This window comes from Anticarsia gemmatalis, chromosome 16, assembly GCF_050436995.1.
Source record: "Anticarsia gemmatalis isolate Benzon Research Colony breed Stoneville strain chromosome 16, ilAntGemm2 primary, whole genome shotgun sequence".
Taxonomy (NCBI): domain Eukaryota; kingdom Metazoa; phylum Arthropoda; class Insecta; order Lepidoptera; family Erebidae; genus Anticarsia; species Anticarsia gemmatalis.
The window spans coordinates 11,284,341-11,298,978 of NC_134760.1; the positions used below are offsets into that span (position 1 = coordinate 11,284,341).

A 14,638-nucleotide genomic window follows, 5' to 3' on the forward strand; every position below is an offset into this window, starting at 1 on the left:
ACGCACAGAGGCAAATATACTTTAAAGGTAGGTACTACCCGCAATCTCAATTTTCCGAGGTAATATAACACTACTAGAAACTGACAACATTATTATATTTAGCATAGGGTTTTAGGAAATACTTTATTTAACACCTTATATTAGAGCCTATCTGACTACACCTGTCAACGGCAGTAATTGCAAAATTTTGTACTACTATAAATGTTAGAGATATAAAGGTTTCAAACAAAGCCATAATAAGTATTATGAATACAATACCCTTAGTTTATAGATCAATTCTTAAGGATTCAAAAATATCAATCGATTTCTTACAACGACTAAAATACAAGTTCTTTTAAAAATATTCTCAAAATACCACAGCACTTGGCGCTCTATTATTCTGACATAACCAAAACAATACGAAAGCGTAGAATTATAACAAACCACTATTCTTTATTTTCTTCAAAGCGACTTCAAACGGTGACATTGAATTCGTAACCAACGAATCCAATTAGAAGAAAAAAGGTTCTAAACGGTGACCTCGTCTTCAGCTGTACTGCAATGCACTGCAAATGTTACCTTTGTTAATTATGATATAAACAAATGATTGTTTTATGTATGTAGTGGGTGTTGTGGGACAGTCAGTCAGTCGCTTGGCGTCGCTCAACGCGCGCAGTCGTTGTCGGAGCGAGCGCCGCACCTCCGTCGGACAAACCGTCGCGAGTGTTCGTTTTCAAATTGTGTTTTTCATTTTTTATTTTATACCTGTGAATGTGTGAGGATTTTTGTTTGCTATAAAGGTTGGTATATGTATATATTTTTTTCTAGAAATAACCATGAAATGTAAAGTAAAAGTAAGGGCAAAAAACTGTATTACTCAGGCGAACAAAAGGCTATTTATTGCAGTAATAACTGATATTTGTTGGATACACGTATTAGGACAGCTTTTTGTTTGGTGTATTTTTTAGAACAAGATATTGATATGTGTCATTGAAAACGTAAAAAATACATTACATTTATTATTAGGCTCGTTACCAAAGTTGCGAATATTTTGGGTGTAAATGAAAAAAAAAACAATATTTTAATAATTAATAGGCTGGCAACACAACCTTGGTAAATATTAAAATGTATAATTTTTGAATAATAAATTAATCATATTCGTTTTTTTTCGAATAATCTTTGTTTTGATTTTTAATAGCGTTTTCTTAAAATAAAAACAAAATCAAGTTGTTTATATATTTTCTGTTCAAAGGTCAGCAAAATGCGTTTTATAGACCAGTCTCTTATAATATTGGAAGATCGGGTAATAACGTCATATGACATTTACTTTGAAATCAAAATAAACGAAGATGATTCATTTCTGGAAAATTCTAGTGTTTTAACATTTAAATATATTTTATTGTTAATTAAATAAAGCAAGAAAATATAAGTTTGAGATCGTATGGTGGGAAATACCTAAACTTTATGAGTAATTATATAATTATTAAAATATTATCTCTTTATGAAATCTAACGACGACAGCTAAGTAATATTTCATTCAAATTATAGTATTAATTTCCATTATTTTAATTACTGAATTAAAATTTAACACAAAATGTACCAATGGAAAATACAATACCAAAGAAATCTTTAGGAATTATCGCAAAAACTTTCAGCATAAAAAATATTTTTAATAGCCTTTAACCTTTAACCTATCTCATATTTATAGAAGGCCCATGGATTCCATGAAAACAATTGGCTAATTATATAATTGTCTGCTATCAAACATAATCATATCTATTTGTTATAAAGTCCTACAATTTTAACCTTTCGACCTTTAACTCATTTAAGATGTCAAATACAATATTTATTTTCCCTTTTTTTCCTTTCTCAATGTCTTCTATTAGCAGAGTATTCGACCTTATAAACAACCTTGTTATAGTTCTAGAAATTATCAGAACTATACTAATAGGTTGTGGATCTTTTGTGAACCTTGACATCTACTGCACAATTGTGTAGTTGACTGGGTTAACGAAAATTTATTAAACTTGTACTCGTAAAAGGTTCATCTTAAATGCTCAGGCTGTATAATTTATTTCGTAAATAATGTTTAAACTGTAATTATTACAGACAAACATTTTTGGGCACCCATTTGATACCAACGAAAATACGAAACTGTCACGTCAATAAATCGTATTTCTATACTCAAATGTGATTTGACATTTCATATTTTTCATTCATTTGACATTGGCGTAAAGAGTAGCTGATTTGACTGGTAGTCAAGTACGTACCTATCCTACTTGGTTAAGGAAACTGTGACTTTCGTCCATATTCATATCTACAAAAAAAATTGCCTGGATATTTTATACGATATACAACGATAGCAAAATTGCACATGCAATCAAAACTCCACTGAAATCTTAAGTTAAAAAAATATACCAAAAATCCCAGGTTTTATAAATCGTCCTTTTATTTATGTAATGTTGTTCTTCAGTGTCCCTTGTCCTAAACAATAAAAACTGTAGGTAGTCTTTCCCTTAGTCCCTTCTCATGACACGGGCCCTTTTCAAACACACTTTCACGTGGAACATCACCTGATTCTATTGTACCCCATGTTACGACTTTAAAAGGTTGTTGAGCTTTGATATTAGGGAAATTATCTTTTGTACACAGACAATTTGTTGGTTGGATTACTTACAGGGTTTTAGCTGAGTAGACCCAAAATATTGTGGTATTTGTAATATTTGTTAATGCGAAATTTTGTATGACGCTTTTATAGCTAAACTACTGAACGGATTTTGATGAAATTTGACATTGATATAGCTGATGCTTAAACGTCAAATACTGGTTACTACATTTTCGAAAATCTACGCGAACGAAGTCACAGGTACCTATAGGTTTTTATTTTAAATAATCTTTATCTTAGAAGAATGTTTTAGCTGTTATAAAGTTTCTTTTAACAAATTTTCTAAGTGTGAACTGGTGTACCTGCCGTATAAAAACTTGTAAATTACCCAAAAATTATCACAAGCCCCAGGATGTTTTAGAATAGGTGCTTACCTCAGTAATGCTTCGCAGCTATTAACGTAAAAGTAAACAACAAATTTTCATGCTTAACGTGTGTAATAAATACCAAAAACTCATTATCTTAATATATTTTCGTAGTTCGTGGATAAACGGTGAAATATATGTTTTAGAAGAAAATATTGTACGCGCTTAAACAAGATATTAAATATAATTTTATACATGAGGATACTTTTCCCAAAATAGATCGGAATTACTTTGTTATAACAATGCCTTGGTACGCGTTTTTCAATGAATACTTTCGAAACGTACTTATTTATTGATTAGGTTTTATTACATCAACAATCATTTTGACTTATTGAATTTATATTACGTAGCCGGCACTTGTTCGATCATGTGATTCAATAATCTGGTTCGTATTACGAATTTCATTCTTGACTACGTTTTGCATAACATCGTGATTTTGATTCGATTACTTTTCTTCGTTTTTATAGACAATAGTTTTTTTAAACATTCTTTATTGTCGTTTTTACTTCACGAAATGTTAAATAACTTGCAAATTAGCATTAATTGTTTTAAAATATATGATTGTATCTTTATTTCAAGCAAAAATTCAGCCCGAGAATAATAAAATTCTTCACAGTAGTTTAAAACGTGAGTACCTGATGACAAATACGATGTATCCTTTAGTCGCCTCTTACGTTATGCAACGGGAAGTCATCTATTCGTAGCGTAACCAACCAACAATGAGATGTCTGTTTAGTAACATGATACACGGCGTCAAAAGCTTTACTCACATCGATCATATTTGTGGCACTACGTCGTACCTTGTGTAACGCTTTGCATAAATCAATACAAAGTATTTGTGTCGTCGTATTATATTTTGCAATCGTTTTCAAGTTCACTCTGTGGTACAGTCGTAAGTTTAACTGATTGATCATGAGGTCTCGGGTGCGATTCCCGGGTTGTACAAAATAATTTACTTTTTTAATTTGTATTGTATTGCTTCTCATTATGTTCCCGAAATTTGGTTAAGTCTCCGGTAAATGTCAATAGGCTCACTCCATATTACATGGGATGATGGGACTTACATTGTTAATGACGAAATGTGGGTATATTTCATACTCTACCTCTGCCTTCACCTTTGGGTATAACAGTCGTAATATTATGTATGTATATTTCAAGTTCACGTTTTATTTTTTCTCAGATGTTAGTTGACATTGTTGTTTTCGTTCTTAGGTCAAAGTGGTTATATAATTCTTTTTACATTCAACTTTTATCGTCGCTTCATGAATGCGTTCTCACGGAAGATACGTTTTCCTTGAAGTTATATTAAAGATTAACATTTAAGAAAATACTATATTCTGTTTATATAATGGCAATTGTATGTTAATTATCAAGTATAATAGTTACGTGCATTTTTTATCATGAGGTTGGTTTATAGTTTCCTAAGATTCTAAATACCAAGGTGGATTGAACTAAAGGATTTGATTACGACCTTTTGAGTTGCTTGTCAGTAACTTTACTTATAATTCCTTTACATCTATGTATAGTATTGTATGTACATACAAAATACCACGCCTGTTTGTACCCGGAGGTGTAGGCATAAAAGGTGTATAAAAATATTTTTTTCGTATACTGGTCAACCTGGTGTCAGAGTTGTTCAAGTCGCTCGAAAGGTCCTTGACAAGGCTAAAAAACAGTTATTTTAATTGACAACACCGGGACTTTTTACGTGTCCTCCGAAGCACAGAGACGTTGCTTAAAGCACAGATTGTTTACCGACCGGTAAGCGCAACTGGGTATGACCGTCTTCAGAGTATTATAATACTTCCTTGCAATGAGATAAAGTCGATGACCTTTTCATTAAAGCTTTATAGATGTAGCAATAGAAGTGAATTGCATGTATTAAAATATCATGTCGATTTTAATTCCCTACAGAATGGTAGGTTAGGCTTTTTCTACAATATTTATTCAGTTAAACCAAACGAATACTCGGAGTTGTAAATAAATTGGCAGCAGATTGCGTTCATATGACAACGGTGCAGCAAGCCATGGTAGAATAACAGCTGCTATTTTTTGTCAACATTTTGTGATATTGTTTCAAAAATATTATTGGTTTTTGTTGGTTCTATGAGCGTGTCATTTTGTGTCACGTAACTAGTACCTCGATTCTCTACCACAATCGACTACCGACAACCGGCTAGCTATCGAAATTTTGACATTTAGATTGTACTTTCAAAATATTTCTTTCGCCGTCCGTCAGAGGCGCTGATCAGATTTTCATACAAAATTTCTCGATGATAGTTTGGTTGTCGGAAGTCGATAGTGGTAGAGAATCGAGGTATAGTTTGTTGATATAACTACATATTATAATATAAAACTAAATGCGTCGCGTGTGTCTGCGTACATAAATACATCACGCTTGTTATACTCAAAGGTGTAAGCAGACATGTGTGATATATACTCGGGTTTCACCGAAGTCACGTTAGTTCCATGTTATAAAGACTAGCCTATTGCCATATACCACGTTACTAAATTCCAGGTGACTATTAAGAATTAAAAATCCTAAGAGGCTACTATTATCTACACTAATATTATTAAGCTGAAGAGTTTGTTTGTTTGATTGTTTGTTTGTTAGTTTGAACGCGCTAATCTCAGAAACTACTGATCCGATTTGAAAAATTCTTTCAGTGTAAGATAGCCTATTTATTGAGGAAGGCTATAGGCTATATATCATCACGCTACGACCAATAGGAGCGGAGTAGCAAAGAGAAATGTTACAAAAACGGGGAAAATTATGACGCAAGCAAAGTTCCGCGGGTCAGCTAGTTATAACATAAGTAATCAAAGACCAATACCACTTAGTCCGATTTGAAAATCCCAATAGCACTTTGCATTAACCGGAAATCGAACCTAAAACCTCGTGATGAGTGTTCGTAAACACAAGCGCTGAGACACAAAATCTATCTAAACCACTAAAAACTACTTAACAAATTTTCATGCCATTTTCATCAATAGACATAATAATTCAAGAGAAATGTACAATCTATAATTAGATAGTGTAACTTCCCATTTGATTTATAAACACTGGTTAGATTTCTACACTTTTTTAAACAATTTCTCACAGACTGACTGAGGTTGAATGCCGCGTATAGTCACACGTGTAAAGTATCATCAATGTGATACACATCTCATACATTATGGCCTAGAGATTAAAAAAGATCTTCAATAAGTGATGAATGTTGTAATGTGACAGTTACTTTGAGATATGAACTTTGCTATTAGAATGTGTCTGAGTTGTCTCATCTATACTAATATTATAAAGCTGAAAAGTTTGTTTGTTTGTTTGTTTGAACGCGCTAATCTCGGGAACTACTGGTCCGATTTGAAAAAATCTTTCAGTGTTAGATAGCCCATTTATCGAGGAAGGCTATAGGCTATATATCATCACGCTACGACCAATAGGAGCAGAGTACCAGTGAAAAATGTTACAAAAACGGGGAAAATTATGATTGTCTTATGAGAAGCGAAGTTGCGCGGGTCAGCTAGCTGACCCGCGCAACTTCGCTTCTCATAAGATGAGATCAGATCACTGATGACTCAGCCTAAACTAAATATTTCTCATAATATAGCTTCTACCGGCATTTTAGAATAGAATATTTTAGTAAAATATACGAAAAACACGTGGTGGTGCAGATGAATAACTCTTTGTGGCGCTCGTACGCCAAAAACTATTGATTTTATGAAAAAAAATATTGATACATAAATTGTAGGGGATTTTTTCTAGTTTAATTTTGTACATAAATATTTTGTTCGTAAAATGCGTCGGAAAGGAGACATTCCCCAAAAACCGTTTTTAGGCGCCATTTTTTTAAAATGGCGGCGCGAGCGGCGGGTGTACGAGGTGGCAAAGTTGAAATTCGAAAAGAGCATACCAAAATCTATAAATTCACCAATTTTCAAAACTCCCTGAAAAATTTCCAGGTAAAATTACCAAATGATTGGACTATTTATCAAACTGCGAGATTATGCCTTTAGACTTAATTTACATTATTGTACCAGAGCAATAATATTGCATCTTTTTGCAAATTAGGAACACATTATATCTTTAGAAATAATTTTGCAGGCATGAACTTAAACTTATACGAGTTTATAGAAAAATCTTGTGTAAAATTCCATTTAAAATAAATACAACAATATCATCCAACAGTAATAACACTAATTAGAACCATAGAATAAAGTGTTAATTGAATAAAAACCTCCATTAATATCAATTAAGACTTATGTGGCGAAAAAAAACTTATACGTATGTATCAACACTTCGATATTTTTATAAAAAATATTAAAGGAAATCTATGATTATTTGATTGCAATATTATTACTTTGTATGAATCAATAAATTTAATTGGTATAGAGCTTAGGGTGTTATTATATTGATGAACTAGACCATACCCGCGACTTCTTCCGTGTTAAATATCTGGCTTGTGCCTCAAGATTTCACAAACGTGGGATTTATTTCCGGAATTGGTTAAATATCGTTTATTATTGTATCGGTCAAAAAATCATCATATTGGTAGGTAGACTAAGGTCGAAAAGCTTCCTCGTTCGGGAGAAGATCCTTGCCCAGCAGCGGGACAGCAATGGCTTTTTAATCCGTTAGTGTCCCAATGCTGGCCGAATGAAGGAGGGGGTCCTGAGTTTAGGGATAGTAATGGGATAAATGTATTTATTAATTGTTTTATATACAATATTTAATCACGATATTAAAATTAAAAATAACATGTCATAATATCTTCGCCGTGTACCGTTATTCTCATATTTTGTTTGTACAGTCGAACCGATATATCAATAGTCTATTGTTCGTTTCCATTGTTTCGTGCGTCGCGGTGAAATTTTGCGTAATGACGTTGTCATTTTCGACATACGATGACTCATTCGGTTTATTAAATGTATGAAGCATTGTTTTGGTTATTGATTGATTTCTCTCGTCTAATAAAATTTGACCGGGTTAGAATTTTATAATGGTTTGTTTATCATTTTGATGACATATAATAGCCAGTAACGCTCACCGTTAAACGTTCTGCGGGTTAAGCAACTGTTAGCGCGGTCATTTCATAGATGGGTGACCGCATAGTGGTATTTGAACTGAGCGTCCGCTTTGGAGGGCACGTAAAAAGTCGGTCACAGTTGTTTTAAAGATAACAGTCGTCAAGCCATGTCAAAGGCCTTTCGGGCGGCCTGAACCACTGTCCACTATGACACTAGGTTGACCACTAACCATACGAAAGATAGATGATATCCATAGGTAACAATAGACAATGTGAAGGACATTCGATATGTTTGTATGTCCTACTATCACTTCAAAGAGATGGCCCGATTAGGAAGCAATTTGGTAGAGTGATAGATCATATCTTGAAGCAGCTATAATGACAAAAACTGTGGTAGCCACTGGCATAAACTAGTTGTTGAAAGGAAAGACTTAAACATTTTATATTCTCATCCTTTTAGAAGAAAACAAACTTTGTCAAGAGTAGTTTTAAAAACTCACTTCCCTCTCAGCGTCAGGCGATAAGTTTTCAAAACTAATTACTCTTAAAGCAATCTCTTTTGTGTTATTATTTTGCGGTGTACGGAAAATGCTAAATTGTGGTCTTATTTCTTGTTTTAAAAAGACAATTCTAACACTAGGAAATTGTTTCTGTGTCGCGGCGACTTTAACAAATATACAAACAATGGATACAAAGTATAACTAGACGCGAAACAACTATTTGTGGATCGTAAAAAATATTGTTTCATGTGGGAATCAAACCCACGACTCCCCGATGCACTGGTGTGGCGACCTTAACCACTGTGCCTCAGAAGCAGTCGATTTTTAAATGCCTAATTTATTTATCTGACATTTATATAGTTAATGAAATTTAATTTTGTATAAAATATGATTACAAAACCGATTATCCTTCAAAAATGAGCATTTGTTTTAAACATTTTAATAAAAAAATGCAAAATCAACAAAATTGCGAGAACGTTCTTTCCGTTAACTGGCCTTTTTGTTCGCATCGCTTGACCTTACAGATAATAAAAAAAACTTTAAGTCTATATTTTTTGTGCTGACTGTACTTTTTATTGTTTCTTATTAGCGTGGCATTGGGCGGTGGCAATGAATGGCTTAAACGGTTTTAAACTAGCCGCAGTTTATGCTTGATGAAATAACTTGTTATATTGTGTTTCCACGGGAGTAATGTCACAACAGGAAGTTCTAATACCTACTTTACATGTTGAAAAATACACATTTCTATTTTCGTAACTTGACCAAACATTCACACTTTTTTACTATGTATAACTATTTTAGACCAGCTGACCCGCGCTACTTCGCTTGCGTCGCCGAAGAGAGAATGGGTCATAATTTTCCCCGTTTTTGTAACATTTCTCGTTGCTTTCCCGCTCCTAAAGGCCGTAGCGTGATGTTATATAGCCTATAGCCTTCCTCATTAAATGGACTATCTTACACTGAAATAATTTTTCTAATCGGACCCGTAGTTCCTGAGATTAGCGCGTTCTAACAAACAAACTCTTCGGCTTTATAATATTAGTATTGATAATTAACATTATTGCACGTATAGCAATTCGTAAGTAATATCCAACTAGTGACTCTTTGATTACCTTAGTTCACCACTCTTACTTCCTCAACAGTCCCTTATAATAAAAATACACAGGCTACGTGTTCCAGGAAAAGAATGTAATTTAGATTTCGTTGAAAACCTGAATGAGAATGGCGGGACGTCTTTTTGCAATTTTAATAAAGTGCGGAAAGTCCTACGAGGACGCCAGAGGACTTACACAGAAGGCTTTTAAAATAATATTTTTCCCTATCTTAATGTATATTTGTCATTCTATAATGCTTTATTTGTCGTAGTTTAGTTAGAATAGTTTAGTTTGGATAGAGACTGACACCACCCATAATAATACGACTATAGTTTTAGTTCCGGTTTGTGTGAAATGACAGCCGGGACAATTTAACGTACCATACGTTAAATTGTCCCGGCTGTCATTTTCAAAAAAACTTTGACAGTCGTTACCGGTAGATAGACAGTCGCTCCATATAAAATACAGATATTCAGCTGCATCCGGTGAGACTGGAAGCTGACTCCAACGTAGTTGTAAGAAAGTCTAGGATGATGATGAGCTTGTTTCTTTCCCTAGGATAAACTCTTTACTTTCAGCAAATTTACATCAGTACATTAGTCATATCAGTGCCTTAAACACAAGCTTTTTAGTATTTTTGTGGTTTATTTTAAATATTAAGAATTCGTTAGAACTTTCACAGGTATTCAGACGCAAAATGTAGTTTCAGTTTTTCAGGGTTAGTGTCAAGGTCGATTTTTCAGGAACGCGAAGGTTTTCAATCATTTGAGCTAAGCGCAGCTAAGCTAAAGTGTTCCAACGATTTAAAAATGTTATCTGAAATATTTCAGCACGAATCTGCGAGAATCTAAGCCATTTCGAAGGCCTCGAAATGGTTTGAATAACATCAAAATAATCATGAAAAGTCCTTAGGTACTAATATTATATTATATCCTATTTATTTCTGCTCTTTGCCTAAAACAATTAGCAGTTAGAACTTAGTCAGTAGAAATTACAACAAGCAACTAATTATCACACTAATTAGATCGACCTTTGAGTTCCCAATTTTGGAAAATAGGCCGAAACGAAACCTAAACAATTGTTTGAGAGAATCTATTTGTTTAGCTAAATCCTAGTAATATTTTAAATGTTTATTACTTCTTCTCGTGAATTCTCCCAAAGTTATATTATGATCCATAGCGCGATCCTCTACGGTCGGTACTATCGAGTATCGGGATTTAAAATTTAAAAAACACTGCAAAAATAGTTCATTATGTGCCCGCTAGAAGCGCTTATCATATTTTGTACTTATACCAATTAATTTCTCGTTAGCTAGACTGTTCTCTAGGTTTGAGATTTGGATGGTTTAGAGAATCACGCTACTGTAAAAGCGATTCAAGTTCTATCCTTAAGTGGAGACAGCGCTATATGCTTATAGCGTTATTCCTTTCTAAAAACGGAACTTGCATCGTTTTGAAATCTCAAAATACGGCTCTTGGATCGATATTTTTTAAATAAAGAGATTACACACACTTATTATCTCCCCTTATTTATAGGATACTTTTCGCCTCAGAAAATCTTTTGCCGGCCAAAGCCACAGGCTTACGTATATTTAAATATTCTCATATAATATCGTAGCGGAAATTGTTTACCTTTAAAATGTACGGAGGTTTCAAAACTTTTTGTTGAAGCCTTCAAACCCTTTGTACAATGCTTGCGTATGGCATTTTGTCAAAAACAAAAATCAACGAATGAGTGCTAGTCGTGGAGCGTGACTTTGTCTGACGTATCTGAGTTAAAAGGAACCGCTGTTTGTATATTTGTGGAGTATTTCTGATGGCTGTTTTTGTGAAAGAGATTGGAAGAGGATTATGAATTTTACGGATGGGAAAATGAAAAGCAAATTCGTGTCTAGATGGTCCTTTTTTAAAGTTATGTGTGATCAATACACGCGCTAGCAAGAGTTTTTATATGGAAAACCATACAGTCTCTAGCCTGTTTTAAAAAATGGTATGTCAATCTAATCAATTTAAGGTAAATAGTTAATATTGCAATGATTAAATATTGAATGATATATTTCGTTGAAAGAAGTCTGTTTAAAAAATTAGCACGATTTTGTTAACCATTATGAAACTCATAAATAAAGCCCATAGTCGTGAATTATACACATATCAACTTTAAACAGTAAAAAAATCCACAACTATTTTAAATATCTACCCATGTCCAAAAGTATTAAAACAAAACCTGTACCATTAAAATAACAAACTAATTATGAAGTCTATTATAAAAATACTCAATAAAACCTTCGTAATTGAGTTTAAAACAATCCAGGAGCCATTTTACGCTATTTACTTCAGACGCCGTAATTAATAAAGTTCCGCTTGAAAAACTGTCTTTTGTGTTATTTATTATTTTTTAATCCCTTATTTGAGACCCTTGGGCGTCTTATTATTTGGTAATTTATGCCCCTTGCAGGAAGGGTCTTTAGAAAGATCATTTAACATAATAAGGACTCATTAAAACCAGATTTTTGTTTTTAAAAATTATAACTAATCAAGGAATTTATAAAAAAAAGCTGAATTGTTATTAAATTTTAAGAAAACTACCATTGTTTGGATTTGAATATAGTTACATTGGATCTATCAATGCAAATATTAGTACTTTAGGCTTATCTTACTAAACGGCTGATCTGACTCCGATGAAATTTTGCAGGTCAATACACCGACGTCTTGCCAAATAAGCCCCATATATCTAAAAGAGAAACGCGAACGAATTTTTACTCATTACCTAGTACAATATTTATAAACTATTGTTCCTACTAAACTCCAAACCACTCAACACCAAAAAGCACATGAAGTTAAAATATGCATATATCTCGTTAAGCTAAATGTATTTACCTCCCCTCTCTCCTCCACACCTGCTGAGTCCACCATCAACTAATTACAGCTCATTATGTAATCTTAAACGCGTATGGTGTGTGACGTCACTTACACAGCCATTAGGACGCTTTTAAGTTGGGGAAGGAATTGTACTTGTTTTAGTATATGATAAGGAACACTTCGATAATATTACTACTAGTCCACGGTAAGTAGGTAAAAAGCTACTGTAATCAATTACGTGTGTATGTTGGGGTTTTAGTATACTCGGTCCATATTACGATAGGCAAATGGCAAAAGACAAATGGACACCGTAAAAGAATATCTGTCGGGAATTTTTTCTAATTAAATCCTGCATTATTAATCCGGAGATGCGACCAAAAAATTATAGCAACTTTTTTAAATTGCCAGTGATTTTCACCCTGAAGTGGCATTTTAATAAAATTAAGAATGGAAGATAAGAATATTTACTAATCAATTATTCTTCGGATCCAAAACTTACATAATATTGCGCCTTTTTCTCATAAGGATAGGCAGAGACCAAAGAACGCCGCTTGGTACGATCTCTCAAACTTCTCTGGCCTTATTCACATCTTGTCATACAAAAAATAATATAAATGTGCAAAGCAGTCATCTACCTATGTACATTACATAGTAAATATGTGTTATTCTGTGTGTCTGCTTCTCGCGTGTTGCAGTTAAAACGTCTTTACAAAGTAAAAGAATACAGAATGCATGTACCTCATTAACCTAAATGCATCCGCGTCCGTCATTGACTAATTGCTACGTGTCATCTTACTAGCTACTGTTTCGTGAAAATGTCTAGGATATAATTAAAATAAGGAGAACTACTTCTGTGAAGTAGTAAGAAAATTATCACATTTGCATCAGCTTATTAAAGAATTGACTGGCTATCAAAATAATTTTTATTACATTTTCCTTAACAATATTGAAATGCGTTTGTAGTTCTTTTTTTACTCGAAAACAGCTGAATCAGTTCGGATACATTTTGGCAGGGAATGGTATAGGTTAGCTTACCTGCGGTGAAATGCTAGTTTGGTTATATATTATGTCATGTGTAAAAGTTGTTAAAATACAGGAATAACCTATCATTTTTGTAGAATACCGAAGATTATGTTAACATTGTTTGTCTTTTTTATGCTTCATCTTCAACTCACATAAAATAGACACCGAATACATTAACTATTTTACCTTACACCTAAACACCTTTTGACAAACCTACAAACAACACAAATCAACATGTAAAATCAAAAATTTCCGACTACCCTCACAAAAAACCAGTAGAGTCGAACTAAAAACATTTTAAACTAATAATCGTTAGATGTTTGCTGAGGCAGGTTGCTCTATTTGTTTTAGTAATGGCTCTCCGAAGGGTAAAGGGTTCTTTGTTTAGCCTATGCCCCGTTTAATCCGAGGCTAGTTAATGGGCTAGTACTCTGTGTATAGTGCCCCGTTTAATCTGGATTCACGGGCCAGTAATACTTGCTGTAGGTACGCGGAGATACAAATATGTGGAGCTAGTTATAATGCCTTTATGGAATGGTATTTGCGTTTGAAAAGAGCTCGGGACTTAGTTAACAATCCGCGCGGATCTATCTCTGAGGTTAAGCTACGCTTGCCGAGGTTGTTTTAAGGATGGGTGCCTATATTATACTTTCCGAATTCCTCCGTGTTTAACTGTAAATCCCAGTTGTCATTACAAATATCTTTTGCAGTCTTTAACAGTGGTTAGAAGCTCGAAATTCTAACAACCAGTTTTATTTTGAAAATGTTGGTAGGTATATTATTTTTAAGCAGAAATTTATCACTAAAAGTGCAGTTTTAAAATTGAGGGTTTGTAGAGCTGCTTTTTTTGCTGCGATATTTTTGGAATAAAAACAATGCATTGTTTTGTTAAATTACGTTCCTAAGCATTCAGTTTTGTTTTGAAGTATAAAAAATATAGGTGTATTTTCGTTGAACGCATTGTTGTTATAAATTATTATGAACAAAAATAGCAGGAGCTATTTGCTGGCTGAGTCATAGGTCAATATTATGATACCACGTTTCGGTGCAGGTAAAACCTCTATGTAATAGACTATTTTAAGATATTGCATCAGTATTAATGGATTTAAATCTTTTGTTAATAATAAAGG

At 33.4% G+C, this 14,638-nt stretch overlaps 1 protein-coding gene across 2 annotated transcripts in view; it reads left to right on the forward strand.

Moving 5' to 3' along the window:
• The first annotated feature begins 615 nt into the window (after positions 1–615).
• LOC142979635 (Ig-like and fibronectin type-III domain-containing protein 2) overlaps positions 616–14,638 on the forward strand; it is a 183,523-nt gene continuing 169,500 nt past the window's right edge. For both annotated transcript variants that reach the window (XM_076124683.1, XM_076124684.1), the window contains exon 1: positions 616–779. The gene's annotated coding sequence lies outside the window, so the exon portion shown is untranslated. The remainder of the gene's footprint in view (positions 780–14,638) is intronic.